Source organism: Eptatretus burgeri, chromosome 5, assembly GCF_056783735.1.
Source record: "Eptatretus burgeri isolate ZD-2024b chromosome 5, Ebu_testis_v1, whole genome shotgun sequence".
NCBI lineage: Eukaryota > Metazoa > Chordata > Myxini > Myxiniformes > Myxinidae > Eptatretus > Eptatretus burgeri.
Window position 1 is genome coordinate 48,306,755 of NC_140965.1, and position 17,987 is coordinate 48,324,741.

At 44.4% G+C, this 17,987-nt stretch overlaps 1 long non-coding RNA gene and 1 pseudogene across 2 annotated transcripts; both read left to right on the forward strand.

Annotated features, from left to right (window-relative positions):
* The first annotated feature begins 1,089 nt into the window (after positions 1 to 1,089).
* LOC147026384 (uncharacterized) lies at positions 1,090 to 17,956 on the forward strand. The gene is made up of 3 exons (XR_015058315.1): positions 1,090 to 1,172; positions 3,062 to 3,130; positions 17,789 to 17,956. It is a non-coding gene; the product is annotated as an uncharacterized LOC147026384 (long non-coding RNA).
* Positions 3,138 to 10,902, forward strand: LOC147026385 (uncharacterized; annotated as a pseudogene). The gene is made up of 2 exons (XR_015058314.1): positions 3,138 to 7,633; positions 7,770 to 10,902. The product of XR_015058314.1 is annotated as an uncharacterized LOC147026385 (transcript).
* Positions 17,957 to 17,987: the final 31 nt, after the last annotated feature.

The window sequence follows — 17,987 nt, forward strand, 5'->3', positions numbered from 1 at the left end:
TTTCATCGCTAATCGTGGACTCACAATCACATCAGTGACATTACCTGTGTGTTTCACAACCAACAGCACTGTACCAGCAGCATATAGCCACACCTCCAGAAATGATGCAATCAGCAGTGTGGAAGTAGTTTTACTCTTAAAGCATCTTTAATCAATCTGATAATAAAGGCGTTTTGCCCACAAGACAAAATATGTTGTATGCTATACTTGACAGGGTGCCATGGAAACATATTTATCCATGTCCTCTGTTACATTTGCTTTTCTGTAAAATATATATATATTTGTTTTAGTGATGTCAATTTCCTATGTCGTAGATAAAGTAACTGAGATGATGTAATTACCTGGAAATGTCACATAAGTTTATTAGAAACTTAAATACATGAAGTACTATATGATTGATATAATCTTTTACACATTCTGATTTTACTCACACACAAAGCCATTTTCTGAGATTTTTTTTAGTTGTAAGAGGGCATTAAAACAGCCTGTGGTGCTGTTGAAGGCCACTGAGAATCTGAGGAATGCACTGTTTATCCTTATCAGTGCTTAGAATATGCAGGAGTAACTGGTCGCTCTGAGCATTTCTTTGAACTTCAGTACTGCTGAAAGCCTGTTTGGACCATGAGTAATGGTTTGTGCTTTTCTCTCTTGGCTGACCTGAGTTCAAATTTGCTTGGACCATTTGATACTTTATCTTGTCTAACTTTGCTCCATTCCTTTTCCTTTCCTATTGGATGGACTTGAATTTCACCCGTGATTTGAAGCCTTGAGCAAGCTACTTTTCTTAAACAAAGCATGACCACATCTATTTCGTATCTGACCCTCGGTACCCCTACTTGTACTTGCTTGTGTATAAAAAGGCTCAGACTCGAGCTTTTAATCAGAGAAGTTCATTGATGGTATTCTGTGTACTCTCTCTCTCTCTCTCTCTCTCTCTCTCTCTCTCTCTCTCTCTCTCTCTCTCTCTCTCTCTCTCTCTCTCTCTCTCTCTCTCTCTCTCTCTCTCTCTGATCACGTATTAAAGTTTCTCTTTTGTATGCTGAATCTGAGTGAAAACTGAAGTTTGTTCCATGACAATTTGGTGCGCCAGGCAGGAACGCAAACCCCGGAGGAGCAGATATTGGACGGCGACAGCTAGAGTGACAGCAAACACAAGTGGCCACAAAATAGAGGTGAGGAGCCTTTTTGAAAATCCCTGGGTAGGTGATTGCTCGCACTTCAGGTTGGATGCTACATCTCTCAACTAACGGGTAACGTGCTCCATTAATGGGAAAGGTGTACAATGGAGAACCTTTATTGATAAGGCCTAATAAGGGGTTAGAGTCCAACAATAAAACAGGAAAGGATCCTGTACATTTGAATGTTTTAAATTAGGGGTTGAAGTCCGCCTACAAAAAGGGAAACAGTGGCTGCGTGCTAAAATAGGTTCATCCCCATAAGTAACAAAAACGGGTTAGAGTCCCCTCTGTGCACAATATGGGTTAAAGTCCTACCAACTGGATGTCTCATGTGTTAGTGAAATAATTTTGTGTATAATGTTCTATTATATACGTGTATAACAGTCTGTGTATTATAAATTGTGAAATTTAATAATGGGCAACAAACACCTAAAGTTGGGCCGGGCAGGTCCACCAGATAAAGGAACATGCGTAAAGTATATGGATGATAATTACGGGTTGGAATTTGTAAGTGAAGTAAGAAAAGAATTGGATAATAGAGAGCAGAATAAGAAGACTGTCAATAAGTGAATTGGGAAGTGTTTAGGATGTAGAATGATAAATGTCAGCGAAGAAACGAGAAATTCCAATCCAGCATCTTCCACCAGAGTAAGAGCGGTGATGTTGCGACTCAAATGTCGCTAAAAAAAAACTGGAGGAAATATAGCACAGAAAGCTGTAAAGCAGAATTAACCTGACAGTTAGGAGAAGATGTACCGGTGTGAGGGGGAACACCTGTGTGCTGCGGCATGCCATGCGGCTGATTTAATTTTAAAATCAGGCTCCAACAGCAAAAAGGGTATTGAAAACGTTGCATGTGAACTACGAGTCAGAAGGTGTTTGGTCACCATGGTTACACAAATATTAATGCTGCCATCTTGGTTTACAGGCCCATAAAACCACTAAAGTTGAATTTCTATCCATCTGCATATTACATATGCACGAGGATAATATGAGAGTAAAATGAGAGTGAACCAACATGCAAGCGTGACAGAGGGGGTAGCACAACAGAAAGTTAAAGTGATCTCTTTCTGTCCATTAATTACTGTCCAGGAAACAGAAGGATACCTTTCTAAGATGGAATTAGCATCGATTCCTCCTGTCTATGGTTAAAACGGTGTTTAATAGGGTTCCATCGCGTCAGGTATGGTCAGATTACCATATTGTCAGATGCACGGGAAGTTTGTTGAGATCGAGGTTTATATCTCCATTGACATAATAATGTCAATGATGTTCAAATCCCCATCCAGCGATAATCTGTGATGCTGGTGTTTCGCAGGCAGGGCAATTCAATGTGTGTGCCATCCCTTGGATGGACGTTGGGTGAGTGTCCCATCTGCTGGCATTAGTTTGTGGATGTTAAAGATCCCACGGTATCCTTCATGAGGACCTGGCTGGCTATTGCTTGCTCCATGTAAAAAACGAAGTGCAAATGGGTTAATTCCCTAAGAGGGGGGGGGGGGGTTGCTGCACCTCTTAGCTGGGTAAGCGATTGGTAGTGATAGTAAATAACTATTTGTGGCATTTAGACCATCCACACCCTCTCGAAGTTCCAATGAGACTTAGTTGTATTTAAAAGAAATACAGTATATTGAATATTTTGCAGCTGCGAAGTGGAATGTCTGCTGTTCTGCTTCCCATGCGTTTCACATGAGCGGAGTATTTTGAGCTGCAATTTGGAACACCATTCGCCTCGTGACTCGACTCTGACCGAATTTGATCAAGGTTGAGAGGCTGCAGTGTATTTTTCCAAGACCCACCAACGTTAAATGGAAAGTAGCTGTTTTCTTTTGCAAAATCTCACATGTATAAAAGGTATTGCTTTTTTGTCCTGTTTCCTGCAGGTGACTTTGCACACCTACTGGGGGACCTGCTGCATCGCTTTGCAGCGTGTTTCAGTTCAAAGACTTTGGGTAAATTGTGGTAGCAGAAGGGGGTTTGAGATTAGCAGTAACTATCAATAAGAGCTGTCTGCATTGGCATGTGCACCAATGTGGAATCACATTTCAGTGATTTTGCACATCCAAATTCACCTTCGAAGGACCACTGATTTGAATTCTACATGCCAATGTCACACAATGGAAACCTTTATGAATATGGACAGGTCACAAAAGTCAGTCAGTTTCATTAGGTTAAGAATTGATGGTTTCATTTTAGTTTGTGGCATGGAAATCCAATGAGTTTTTTTATTTGTACACTGTATTTATCTGTTTTTACCTGAGAATGGATTTTATTTAAAGTGGGTTTATGCAAATGCTTCGATGGCCAGATTAAGTGAGATGGAATATTCAGTGTTTTGCTGTGGCAAGTACAAAGGGAAGTGGGTGTTTCTTTTTAAAAGATGGACAGAGTTTTTAAATGTTGCTGGCTGGAAGAATTCCTAATGGGAACGAGAAAGGTTGGTTACAGATTATTTTTGCGATTATGTTTCAAATGGGAATGTTAGAGCAGATAAATCAGCATTTTCAATTCCCCTTATCACTCTCAATCAGCAGGAGCAGGGAAAGACAGAATGGGTTCAGAGAGGGAAAATTAATTGGCCAAGATTTGTAACCAAACTGGGCTAAAATGGCCAAATGTAACACCAATTGCATTAATGACAATGAGATCAATTTCAAATCGAAAACGGGCCTTTCCCCACATTAAATTATTTTGGGATGCCCAATTAAATTGCCATACACAGCTCCATTAACTGTAAAAGAAATGGATATTCATCAGATGGATGATACAATGCAGGCATTTTACATTGCCTTTACAAATGCAGTCAAAGTTTTCTATTCGCAGGTGAAGGAAGCACTGCTGGAGCCAGCTACTGCTGACTGCCATAGCTTCAAAACTGGAGACTTTGTTTTCATAAAAACTCATAAAAGAAAGAACGCTTTTCAGCCAAGGGGGACGGGTCCTTTCCAAGTTTTGCTGACTCCTCACACAGTGGTGAAATGACAAGGCAAAGCTACATGGATCTACTTCTCCCAGTGCAAGAAAGCCGATGGTGGAAAGGGTCCCAAAGAAGGGCCCTGAATTACTGTCTCACAGTTGCTTGGGTCTTAGTTTTTGTCACATGTGCTGCTATCCTCTTTGTCTTGATTATGTTGCTAAATGGAGGGCTATACCCCCAGTCAGCAGAAATAATACATTATTGTACTATGAGTCTTAAACCAGATGAGAAGCACACAGATATATGAACTGTTTCACATGCTATTGACATGAATGCTCCACTCACACACCATTGCAACTCAGACTCACCAGCCCCAAAGACAGAGATATAAGAGACAGCTACCTGTTAACAAGGAAGTACCTTTACATCCAGATGGCTTATATGGAATTAATACACATGGACTTAATATGATTTTAGCTGCTTCTTTACAGCATACAAGGAGTACAAACACAGCAGTTGTTGGGTTTGCACTTACTAGTGCGGGCCCGTAAGTGCGGGCCCGTAGGTGCACGCCCCTCTCTCTCACCCCCACTCTCACCCGCCCCTCTCAACCCCCCTCTCTCTCTGTAAATGTATTCACAAATGTCTACCAAGCACAACAATTAATTCAAACCTTGGGAAAAACAGCTTTCAAACCCTTGGGAAACAACTCTTTCCCTTGGGAAAAAAACAGCTTTGAAACCTTGGGAAACAGCTGAAACGGACGAAGAACGATTAGTGGGGCAACTTAGCTAAATATAGCATAACAATTGTGCATTTTGTGAGGAAAGCACCAAATTTGGCACACGAGTCGCCTAACATATTGTTACGAATTCGTGCCCACCGGCGTGTGATCGGCCGCTTTCCACTAATAGCAACCGCGTCGCCCACCAGACGGACAATTCAGTCGTGACCCTCCTGGAACTATCGCCAGGAACCAGCCACGGGTGGGGGTTTTAACCTCACCACGGTCGTGCCAATTGTCTACCCGCGCAGGATAGGGTCGCTCGCCGAATTCGATCTACCTAAGTACCTGCGCGAGCAGTCGACCGGGCGACCGTACCTCGGTGCAGGTCGGTTTAGGACACGAACCGCTTAAGCGGTCCATTCCGTACTGCAGTGATAACCGAGCGGATATTATCGCCCGACCTCACCGGATGTGATTTTACTCACCGGGTGCTTACAACCCAAACCAATTATTCCACGATGCAAGATGGCATTTTCAAACAGGGAAAGAGGATGCAACGAACGGGGAACATTTCAACAAGCACAATTATTAACGATTTGCACATATTCAGGCAAGACAGTCAAACACGTATGTACAGCCAACACAATGGAACACGTATAGTTGAGGAGGAAGACTGGGGTCCCATGCACCCCCATGATACATCTTTTTAACCTGCATTTTTACAATCCCTGAGGTGTGTGGGAACATAATTTCCTTTGTTCCCTTCCAAAAAATGTACCATGTGGGTTGTTTAGCCATTTTTTTGTCCGCCATCTTGGATTTCTTGGGACGCAAAAGTAACGGGTAGGGGTAATATAAAGGACCTTTTCGCATAGAAAGAAATTAGTTACAGGTACAAATTAGGTATCATTAGAAAGGGTATGACCTGCACTATCACAAGAACCCGTCAATTATTTAATTAGGGCATCTATGACGTCATCAGGGGTCAAAAGGTCACGTTAAAGGGCCACCAAGTCAAATTTCACACCCATCCTCTTTGTCATCCACCCTGCACCTAAGTGGATGAATCTTTTGGATTCTACTTTGCTTGAAGGAAAGTGTATATGTATAGGCAGTTTTTAAAACTAAAACAAATTATTTAACTTCAGTACAACATCATTAACCCTTTCCACAAAAATACCGAAAATATTGAGAAAATGCGGTTCTGTATTGAGTTTACTGTGAGTGTGTCCTTCGCATACGAATGATTAATTTCACTGTTTATTTATAGTTTATGGCTATGGTTATTAACATTCTTTTTTTGTTACAGGTGAGGCCATTGTAACTACCTTAACACTTTAGTGGTGGTGTTAAATTTCGTCAACTGAGTGTTGACTTTTTTGTTATAGGACGTGCAGATAACTGTGATTTTGATTAATGTTTTAGTGGTTGTATTGAATATCTGCTGGCATGCATACATGCTTGTAGCTGTAGTTTATTGGTGGTGGATAATTGTCTTTTTTTTAAGGTAACACCTATTATGGATTAGTGCTCCAGTGGTGGTAGTGCATGCTTAGTTGTAGTTAACTGGTGGTGGTGGCTTCATCATGTCAAAGGCAAAGAAACGCCGAACTGATCATGGTTGCAATTTCGAGGAACTGCAGATGCCTCCTCCTGTATGTATTTTACATGTGAGTGGCATACAGCATGGTGAATTTATACCACTACACAATATAAGGGGTCCTCCCCAGGAAAAGCTTGAGATGTTACATAATCCGTGAGAAACGGCTCCTTCAGTCTCATGATGCACCCGCTCGTATGGAAGCTGTGTGTAGGTAAATTCCAGACAATCTTGATGGTGTGGACCGAGAAGTGACAGGATATCACCAGGGATGCTATCAAGCCTTTACCAAACATCAGGATCGTTTGAAATGTGTCGTACCAGACGATGAACCCTCAACAATTCGATCCCCTCGTAAACCATCAACCTCTTCCAAGAACATTTTTCCACCAGAATGTATTTTCTGTGAAATGCTTGAGACGAAAGTTTCCGGAAGGACTGAACGTTGTGTCCAGTTTGCATCTTTCAAGGGAAAGGAAGCAGTTTGGACTCATATTGAATCCCAAGCCCTAGAAATAGGAGACAATCGTTTACATCGCAAGATGGCAGGCGAAGATTTGCTTGCAAGAGAGGCTCGTTTCCATAAATCCAGTCATAGTTCATTCAAACCGAGACATGTGAATTATTTACGTGATCAAGCCAACAGAAGTATTGAAAACAAGCAAGATGAAAAGCTTGAAGCTCAAAGCTCATTTAATGTAGTTCTGGATTTTATACGTGAGAGGGTAATTGGGCAGAAGGAGGTCATGCAACTTGGAACACTCCACCACCTATACGTCCAAGAACTTGAATGCTGTGGATTTCCAAATCCAGATTTCAGAAGTGATAAGCTGAAGACCTGACTTCAAAGACACGAAATCAATGAGTGCATTGCTTTCACAAAAGTGTTTCCTGGGGATAGGGGATGCATAACCTACAACCTGGTGTACAGCACAAGCATCGCTGTTGCGGAAGCATTTACTTATGCAAAGAGGCTTGGTTTCAAAGACAAGTTTGAAGATGTTGCCTTGCACTTGCACAGTGTTGTTCAGGGGATGTTCAACGAGTCAACACCACTTCCTTGGCCTCCTACAGCTGATGAGCTGGATGCCAGGGCATCAGAAGAATACCTCCCAACAGACCTGGTGAAGTTCCTGTCGACTCTTATCCTGGGTGAAGCAGATGTGGAAAAGTCTGAAAAGAGCCGACGTCTGGTGCTTTCAGTAGCTCAGGTGAGTTTTAACCACCTTTGCTTTCAACATCTTTGGGACAATATCACAAGTCCTCCAAATTGTATCTAGTTTTAGTGCTTTCTATCATGAAAATGTAAATTATTTTCTCTCCAAGATCCATTGGTTTCTTTTCCAGGACATCTGCCGTGCTGTGACGAATGGAGAGTGGAAGTTACCTGAACACATCCTCCTTTGCAGCACCATACGCCACCTATATTGAAGCAAGCAGCTAACCAATATACTTCATAGATTGGGTCACTGTGAGTCCTAAGACTTTGGCTTGGAAGTTCAGACAGCACTGGCGGAAGCCATCGGCAATGTTTCCTCTTCTCTCACTCCCCAAATTGCTACTGGTGAAGACAACGAAGTTTTTCATGTTGAGTGGGACAAAAACAAAATAACCACAAATGTCCATGGTTCAAACGTGGTGAACATGGTTCAAACGTGGTGAACTGGAGGGATCATGATACAGGAGGTGAAACCAAACACTGACATTGCCGACAAAGATAGAACCCTCCCACTCAAGCAGCAGAATAAAACTCGTTGTTTTGAAGTTGGAACCCCACCAACATTGCCCCCTTTTCATATTTATGGTCAAGTTGGGCCCAAGTTTCCAACAGGGGCTAAGTTCAGTCCACCTATCGAAAATGATAAGTTGTACTCAGAGTGCATCCAAGAGTACCATTTGTGGTTACTTATGCGAATCGTCACTGGCAGTAAAGAAACACAACTCGTCCCTGGATTTGGTGGCTTCATCTCAGCTACTGGCAAAAAACCGTCTCTAAAGTCTTCTGGTCTCCAAAGCCATATGATCCTGAACAAGGTTGGGAAAGAAATGATGAGGGTGTTTTGGAGCCAGTGTGGTCTTGCGGCCCAGAACTTCCCATTACCTTGATAGACTTAGTTGAGAAGACTATGGAAGAGATGGAACAGTGTGATGATGACATTGAGGAAGAACAGTCCAGCCAAGATAGTGACTATGAAGAACTTCTCAGTGATAACGAAGACGAGATTAAAATATGAACATTGAGACTTTTGGTAGTCGTAATAATGTTTCAACATTAATTAGTTGTGGGCCTGCGTATTGTTACGGCTGTCGAAATTCGCAATACACCATAAAGGGTCCTCAGGTGAGATATATCGATAAGTTCATGTGTAGTTAGCCCACACCTGTTGTTTAGAGGGAATATGTTGATTCATCCGGGCTGCGACACTTTGAGTTAGCCATTTTTCTTTCTCTATCGTTATTTTGGACCATTAAGCCGCCAACAACTCAAACACCACCACCTTCGCCTCTTTACCTCCACAACTCCATCCCGCAAACATCGCTTCACCGCCATTCCCAAACGACGCCCACCAACTACCAAACCACCACAGCAAACCCCCACCACCTTCGCCTTTCTCCTTCCACAACCATCGACCCCACCACCAGTCAACACCGAACGTCGTACTGTCTGAAGCCGTTCGGTGATTGCTGCCGAACGCAGCAAGCCGCGAGTGCAATGGATTCCTTACGGGAGAGAACTTCGGATCAGGGGAGGTTCACGCCCCTTTTCCTCCATCCAATGGGCGAGCATCGGGCGGTGTGGCCCCACCTCCAAGCGCGATGGATGTGAATTCCTCTCAGGAAAGAATTCGGATCAAAAGAGGCTCACGCCCCTTTTTGCCACACCAATGGCTGAACAGAGGGTGGCGTGGCCCTGCTCCAATCGCGTTTTGATCCTAAAATCTGCATACAGGCTCCTTCCCCGGTCTATAAAAGACGCGAGTCTGTGTGGAACTCGTTGTTGTACGGTGGGGGTCGCTTTTCCCGTGGTTGGTGTCGTCTCGTCGCTGGGCTCGTCTCGTCGCTGGACTCAAGCCACCTTCACTTTCACAAGCGACCAAGCCAGCCAGCCATTCCCCTCGCTCGACCCTGAGCATCAACAATCCCCCCCCACCCCCCATCCGCGCTGAGATAGTGCCGGTGGCCCCGTTCATTCCCCACCCTAACCGTGGTGCCGACCAAACCGTGCTTGCGCGGAGCACGCCGGAGAGGGCTCACCGACCACGCCAGGAGCACTAAGTCGGGGCGCAGCTGTGCTGATATTGCGGCTTGCACACCATCACATCACGAAGACGCGGGTAAGACCTTTTCGGTCTCGTGGACCTGTCCACTCCTCCAGGTTCCGCGCACATTTGGACCATGGACCTCATCTACCTCCCTGCCTATGGGGAGGTCTTTCCTGTTTATTTTGAATGAATGATGTGGCACCGAGTCCCAACAAGTATAATTATTTAAGTGTTGTAAATAATTATAGTCAGGAGTAGTGCTTTTGATTTTGTTGCATTTTGCTTTTGCTGCACATTGCATTACTGCCTTACGTGCGTGTGTTGTGTGTTGTGTGTGTGAAATAAAGGTGCTTGCTTGTTGAACTGTTTTCCCGTTTCGTTGCGTCCTTTCCTCCGTTGAAAGTTCAGTTCCATCTTGCATCACGTAAGGGATTGGTAGTGGGTTGAAACACCCGATAAGTAATCTGAACCGTCGAGGTCGACGATAACTCCACTTGGTTATCCCTGCAGCATGGAACGAGCCGCTTAAGCGGTTCGTGTCTGAAGTCGACCTGCGGCGAGGTACGATCGCCCGGTCGACCACTCGCGCAGGTACTTAGGTAGGTCGAATTTGGCGAGCAACCCTATCCTGTGCGGGTGGACAATTGGCACGATCATGGTGAGGTTAAACCCCCACCCGTGACTGGCTCCTGGCGGTAGTTCCCGGAGGGTCACGACTGAATTGTCCGTTCCGGTGGGCGATGCGTCGCGATTCGAGTTACATGGCCGATCGCACGCCGGACAGGCCAAAATTCGTAACAGTATTATAGTAACTCGTTAACACACGATCTCCATATAATGCATATTCCCATACCAATCAGTAAGGAGTGGAAGTGAAAACACCAAGAGAATGATACATAGACTGTATTTTAGGACTCATTGGAACATGTAAAGCCTTTGACCATAACAAAAAGGCAGAGAAAACAAATGTGTCAAACTGCTATTTCACAGGAAACTTATTACAAAAATTCATTTTTTCAATATTTTCGGTATTTTTGCAGAAAGGTTTAATGATGTTGTACTGAAGTTAAACAATTTGTTTTAGTTTTAAAAACTGCCTATACATGTACACTTTCCTTCAAGCAAAGTGGAATCCAAAAGATTCATTCACTTAGGTGCAGGGTGGATGACAAAGAGGATGGGCGTGAAATTTGACTTAGTGGCCCTTTAACGTGACCTTTTGACCCCTGATGACGTCATCGATGCCCTAATTGAATAATTGACGGGTTCTTGTTATAGTGCAAGTCATACCCTTTCCAATGATACCTAATTTGTACCTGTAACTACTTTCTTTCTATGCGAAAAGGTCCTTTATATTACCCCTACCCGTTACTTTTGCGTCCCAAGAAGGCGGACAAAAAAACGGCTAAACGACCCACATGGAACATTTTTTGGAATGGGAACAAAGGAAATTCTGTTCCCACACACCTCAGGGATTGTAAAAATGCAGGTTAAAAATGCATCATGGGGGTGCATGGGACCCCTGTCTTCCTACGAGACAAGTATACAGGCAAGAAAGCAATAAAACCGAATATAAGCAATGAGAATGCACAATCACTTATACGAGTCTACTTGATAGACGGCGCCACAACATGCATTCACTAGAAGAGAAATGGCCACCCCCAAAGACAAGGGTGGCAGACGGGATCCGTGGACCCTATGTGGCGTGGAGCCGGGATAACCGAACGGGCCCACGCGACCGATGCGTCTTACCCGCACCCTCGCGGTGCGACGATGGGCAGGTCGCGACGTCTGGTCCCCACGGCGGCTAGGACAGCCGCGCCTGGTTTGCGGCCTCGCAACGATGGGCAGGTCGTGACGCCTTCTCCCCACGGCAGCTAGGACAGCCGTGCCTGGTTTGCGGCCTCGCAACGATGGGCAGGTCGTGACGCCTTCTCCCCACGGCAGCTAGGACAGCCGCGCCTGGTTTGCGGCCTCGCAGCGATGGGCAGCGAGGACAGCGACGGCGAGGTGATCTGGGCCCCAGCAACGCGGTTGAGAGGAACGGACGGGTCTACCGACGCTTTCTCAGCGTGGTTGCTTTACAAGAGTTGATGCCCTCTCAGGCTAGATGCTCGGCAAGAGTTGATGCCCTCTCAGACCCCGTCCGTCCCTCAGCGAGGTGCGAACCGCGCCGAGGTCCGATCACCTCGGACTGCCTTGGCGCTGGCAAGCTCTCTCCGGCTGTGGTCTCCACGTAGCCCTCTGGTGTTCTCCAGACTCTCCGATCCTTCCTGACCACCACAGACTGCCCTTGACTCAGGCTCGGCTCTCCGACCCGTCCAGACTCACGGCTCCACCGACTGACGGGAAGCTCCCTTCTGTTCGGCTTTATATAGGGCCGGGAAGATGAGATTCGACCTCCGCACTTTGACCCTCCGACCGCCGGGGAGCGGACGTGGTAGAAATCACCGGCGTTCAAAACGGCGAGGGAACCCTTTGCCTCTGCCTGCAGTGAAGATGGCGTCGTATTCGGATCGAAGGTGAGGCGATGTTCGTGGCGTGGGGTTGTTGATGGTTGTGGAGGTAAAAAGGGCGAAGGTGGTGGTGGTTTGGTTGTGGTCGTTTTGGAGCGATGTCAGTGGTGGCGATCTGGTTGTGAGGTATAGTTGGTCCAAAATAACGATAGAAAAAGAAAAGCACTATCTCAAAGGGTCGCAGCCCGGTGAACACGAAGAAATCCTTCTAAACAACGGTGGGGAAACCTATCTAACACCAACTTACTGGGATAACTGATCTAAGGAACCTTTATGGTGTTCTGCGAATTTCCACAGCCGTAACAATATTATGAACAGATTTGGATTTTGGGCCATCTCAAATTCAGCCGCTGATGGCTGTGGCAGCCATTTTTCACTGCCATCAAAAATTTTGAGATGGCCCAATATCCAAATCTGTTCATAATATGATAGGCTACTAGTGTGCCAAATTTGGTGCTTTCCTTACAAAATGCACAATTGTTATGCTAAGTTGCCCCACTAGATATCAAGCCTTGAAAAGGCACATATTCAGGTCCCCAGCGTCGATTGTGATGTCATACCATACGAAGAAGAAGAATTGTGACGTCAATCGTGCAAAAAAAAAAATCAAGAAATAACATTAATTGCGACGTCATTCATGACATCATAGCACCGTGTCCTGTCATTGGTTGACAGATAAATGGCCGTAACTTGGGAACTGCTCGTCCGATTGATATCAAACCTTGAAAAGGCACATCCGTGCGTCCCCGGCAATATTCCTGGCAAGTTTCAATCAGATCAGACTGGTGGTCATCGAGAAACGGCGGTCGCAGACAGACAGACAGACAGACACACAGAGATTGCTGGAATTATAGATAGATGTTCCCAACTCAACAAAACATGGTATAGCGCTCTCCATACTCCCCAACCAAAGGAGGGATTACGGTGCCATTTTTAGAAAAATAACAATGGAATGTGTAAGACATCCAGACACCCAAGAGACAACTAACAAAGAAACTAAAATAATAGAGAACTGGTCGATATGATTGTACCAATATTCTAATGGATACTATTGCGCCCATTTAATCTTAGCCACATGCCCCCCATTTAATCTTAGCCACATGCCCCCACATCTTAGAATTGAGTACAAAATGATAGCACATATTTGTTTCATAAAAAGGAAGGTCTCAAAACATTCTAATATGGGAAATTCCACTTGCCATCATGATTTAAAGAAAGACCACCATAAAGACTAACAATCCAAGGATATTCAGGATCTAAGACAGAGTTAAGACAAAATGAAACTTACCTTTTTAAGGATCAAGCAGCACTGAATAATAATTACTCCATTCATTTTTGCTTGCATGATAGAGATAGGGGTACTCCCATGGTCAATAGGACCAACAAATGATACTCGTGCTAATGTTTGCATGTATATTCATCAAGAAAGCAATTTTCACACACCCACACATACCAAGTTATTCCTCACATACATAGATATCAAAGGGAGTTAACATAAAACATAAGAGTAGGAGTAAAAGGGAAGCTTTGAATACAAAAGTTGTTGGGTTTGTACTCACGTACCTTATTTAATGAAGAGTGGAATAACACTATGAGCAGTATCTTTTAAATGGAATAAGTGGTGTGGTTATTTTATAAGATGGATGCAACAAGAAAATCAGCATTTTATTTATGCTAACCATAATAAAGAAATAAAATTAAAATGGCTCGACTAAAAAGCAGTTATGAAAACAACTAACGGTATTAGGAATTGCATCCAATGACAAAACTTTAGTAACTTATATTGGCCTAACTTTACTTTAAGTAAAATGCCTCCATATTTTGTGGTAAGATGAATAAAACAAAAACCAAAAATGATGCCTCATGCAGAAGTAATCGGAGAAAAGAATGTGATGTAAGTCAGAGTGTAAAAGTTATATTCTTGAAAACTGTGCACCGAGACCACAAGCAGCACTGAATAACACCTATTTTATCTGTGGAAACTGAGCTTATCCATGGCTTCCAATTAATTCATCAGGTTCTTGTTGTTTGAGTTATGTTGTACCCAACATGTGTTTGCCTACCCATTCTCCGTTTTAAATCCCAAAGCCGGAGTAAAAGAGCCATTACTGGGACTGAAAGATTCTTCATGATCACCTTTTCTTTGTATGGCACAGGGAAGGCTGCACAGGGAAGGCTAATGTTACTTCTTGTCATAGTACCTTTTAATTGTGCTACTACGACATTACCCTCACCAATTGCCTCCTGCTTGAAGAGGAAAGCTACATCTGTAATGGTTTCTCAACAAACATCTCCTTACAAGGATCCTAACCTTGAGGAGTTTTATGAATTGTGCAAAATTGTCATTGAAAATCCATAGGTCGATGTCATGAGTATGTTTTGTGCCTATGGACAGATATTATCATTGATGCACTTATCAGTCTTGTTCCTTGAACCATATACCCAGGTATGTTGAAAATGGCTAGATTGCCCATGGTCAGTATTACAAGGAATTTTTTGCATTGGAGGAGGCCATTTGGCCCATCATGCCTGCACCACACCAATACCAGATTTAATAAATCCATCAATACTCCTTTCCTTCGTGTGCAGACTTTTTGGCTGCTACGCTGGTACTCATTTCACTGACCTCAGAAGGATGACAGGCTGAGTCAACCCCTCGCTGTTAATTCAGCAGCCAACGGGGCTTGAATTCAGGACCCTAGGATCCAAAACCTACCACCCTAACTGCTAAGGCCTAAGCCAACACCAGGTTGAATAGTACCTTATAATGTAATTACCTGGTAGATCTCTACTGCAATGGCCTAAAAGCCTACTTATACAGTGGCCTAAAGCAGGCTTAGCCACACAACCACCCTGAAGCCCCCCAGCTTGTCTGGAGAGGCATAACTACAGGAAGGGCTAGACTTTGTGATTTGTGCTTGGAGATTGATACCCAGGAAACAGGGATGCTCATGTGGGGGCTATGTATTTTCAGTCAATTGCAAATTGGCTTAACATTGTTCTTTAAAGGACACATGGAGGTAATGTGGAATTACTTTTACTCTTAAAGCATCTGTAATTGGTCTGATAATTAATAAAGGCATTTTGCCGACAAGACAAAATATTGTTTCGAATCTGGAAACCATGCACACTCAACATGCAGGTCCCAAAGTTAGTTATGCCGGTAAGTACGTGTGTAGTCAGGACCCCGTCCTTTTATTTTGTTTAGTGGGAGGATTAAATGTGTGCATTGTGATGGATAATTAGGTTATTACATCTCATCTTACATCTATCATCCCATCTGCACGACCCAACTAGCCCATCATGCTCCGTGACCACCCGTTGGCCGCTCGTACCTTGATTTTCCGAGAGGGGGGACCTCGCGGTTCCGGTCCTCGAGCCCCACAAATGATAGTTTTTATATGGTGGGCCTTTCAGGGCAGACCTCTTGCTCTGCGCGAGCGAGGCCACGTGGCCACGTAGAGAATATGGGGTCTCCTTGCAAGGACCACGGCTCAGCCCCGGAAGGGTGCGGCCATAGGCCAATGAGGGACGGACAGCGAGATGATTCTCCCTAAGGCCCCTCCCCGTGGTGTGAGGAGATATATTCGGATATATAGACACGGAGGGTGGTGGTGGTGGTTAGCGTTGGTGCTGGGAGAGCTTGTTCGCAGTGGCGGAGCAGCAGAGTTTGGGTCACGGTGGCGGCACGGAAAAGAGGTTTTGTCGGCACGTGCACAGACAAGAGTCTGAAAAGGAGTGGTGGTCGGGACGTGCACATAGAGGAGCCTACCAAGAGTCATGTTTTGTGCTGAGTCGGGTGGTGCGAGGAAGGAAGGAGTCGTGGTTGCTACGTGCACGGAGAGGAGTTTGGGGGCTCCGACGATTCGCCACGCAAGTTGTCATGAGCCACGAGCCTGGTACGAACTCCCGGACCGTGCCCCGACAACCATTAGCCACACGAGATGCCACATTACCAAGCACGCTTTCCTGCGACGACAGGTACCCAGGAACTCTGACCCCCAGCTCATCTATCCTCACGGCTGCGAGGGATCAAATAAAGACTCTGGGGTTTCTTTTGATTTTGTGTGTGTCTGCGTGTTGGCCCATCTGTAAGTAGAACTGTGTAAGTGCTTGATTCCTTGTAAATATTCCTTGCATATTCGCGTTAAATCTTGCTGTCTTTTTATTGCAAATAAACATTTGTGGAAATGTTCCCAGTCCGTTTCTGTCCCTTCTTACATTGGTCCAGCATGGTCTGGGTCTGAGTATGAGCGGAGTTTCATCCCCGATAATCCGTTCATTCCAGCCGGCACAGCTTTGGCAGATTCTGCTCGGCTGCACCCGAATCGGAGTTGGTACTCGGTGGTTGGAACTCTACCGCATTTGGTGGAGTTACCCGGTTCGAACAAGACGTGCCGAGGGCGTGGTTTCCCCGGTAGTCGAAATCGCGTAGTTAATTAGGTAGATTGGTTATGGACAAATAGACCCTATGCTACGCGGTTGAGATATTGGCGTCCACAGTCAGATAATTAATCGACCTGCCGGCTCGCGGAGTTATCCGAGCGACGGCCTACAATTCCGGGAAGTCTGGTGGGAGACGGCGTAAACTTCCCCACCAAGCGGTCGTTCTCGTCACCGACCCCGGCCCACAACAATATATTAAATGCCATAGTTGAGGATTCCATTGAAAACATATTTATCCATGTCCTCCGTTACATTTGCTCTTCTATAAAACATGTATTTGCTTTAGCAATATCAATTTGCTCTGTCGTAGTTCAAGTAACTGAGACTGTAATTACCTGGAAATGTCACATAAGTTCCTGAGAAAGTTAAATACATTAAGTACTATATGATTGTTATAACCTTTAACACATTCTGATTTAACTCACGAATATATATATATATATATATATATATGAACATTGTTTTGTGTGTAAGAAGGCATTAAAGCAGCCTGTGGCTCCATTGAAGGACACTGAGAATCTGAGGAATGCACTGTTTATCCTTATCAGCGCTCGGAATATGCAGGAGTAACTGGTCGCTCTGAGCAGTTGTTTGAACTTCAGTACTGCTGAAAGCCTGTTTGGACCATGAGTAATTGTTTGTGCTTTTTTCTCATTGGCTGACCTTAATTTGACTTTGCTTGGCCCACTTGATACTTTAGCTTGTCTAACTTTGCTCCACTGCTTTTCCTTTCCTATTAGATGCACCCAAATTTCACCCCGGATTTGAAGTCTTGAGCAAGCTATTTTTCTGAAACAAAGGATGACCGCATCTATTTCTCATGTTACTCTCGGTACCCCCACTTGTACTTGCTTGTGTATAAAAGAGAATTTAGTCAAAGTTCATTGGTGGTATTCTGTGTACTCTCTCCATTATCACGTATTAAAGATTCTCTTTTGTATGCTGAACCTGAGTGGAAGTTATAGTGTATTCCACGACAGCAGGGAAGCTCTGAATATGCGTAATCATCATCACAAACCATGCTCTATATAGAGCGTTGGTTCTGCCGAAGCAGTTTCTTTAGCTAAAGTTATAATCCTGGATGGGTCACCACTCCGACATGTGCATGACTGAATTTATAATGTTGTGTTTCATCCACCAGGAAAGACCATTCACAGATGGGACCATGACGCCAAAGAAGATTCATTGAAAAAGACGCCAAAGACTACCATATCACCTCTGTTAAGAACTTACCAAAATGAGGGCTTTGTATATGCAATGGCCATAAGCAAAGGGCCATGTACAAGGAAGCTGCTGGAAAAAAACATTGTACTGAATTGTAAAATAAAGTTTAAAAAAAT